Source organism: Octodon degus, unplaced genomic scaffold (genome assembly GCF_000260255.1).
Source record: "Octodon degus isolate 3935 unplaced genomic scaffold, OctDeg1.0 scaffold00032, whole genome shotgun sequence".
In the NCBI taxonomy this organism is placed as follows: Eukaryota; Metazoa; Chordata; class Mammalia; order Rodentia; family Octodontidae; genus Octodon; species Octodon degus.
Genome location: NW_004524608.1, coordinates 19,500,541 through 19,501,247, shown reverse-complemented (window position 1 = coordinate 19,501,247; position 707 = coordinate 19,500,541).

The following is a 707-nucleotide window of genomic DNA, read 5'->3' as shown; positions in this document are numbered from 1 at the left end:
GAAGCCAGGAGAAGATTTCCAAGCTGAAGGTGAAGACTAGGGCTCTTTCAAAGAAAGTTGGACCCTCATTTCTCTTACATATCCTTTACTCTGTGGTGGCTCCTCTGCACCCTAGTGTGTAGAACTGCTGAGCCAAATTACTTCAGCTCTCAAAGTTCTCAAATTGATGGTCTATGAACCACTAAATCTTTGAATTTTATTTTTCTTATTAGGTGTTTATTTTACTACTTTTGAGTGTTGACTACGAACTAAACTTTCATATAAATACTTAACTAGAAGGATTTTATTTTTCAGCTTGCTCAAGATGCCTTAAGGGCGTGTCTGGTACTGCATGTGGAGCTGGGGATCAAACCGAGGTCTCCTGCACCTGACTGGGTTTGCGCAAACAGGTGCTTAAACAACTGAGCTAAGGCACAAGCCCCACAAATATTTAATTAGAATTGAGCAGTTCCTTCAAGTTTCCATAGGAAAATATTGGGATGTTTAATCTAAAAATTTGCAGATATTAATCTATATGCTAAATATTTAAGGGATTCACAAGAAGACATACGTAAAATATATCACAATTAAAATAAGCATTTCATAACACAATGTAGTTCAGTTTTTTTGTATTTTGGTGTCTCGCATGGCCTTGCCAGCAAGAACGACACGACCACTGGTTGGTTTTCTGCGCAGCTCTTTATTGCTCTCTTACATTTCTCTTCTCT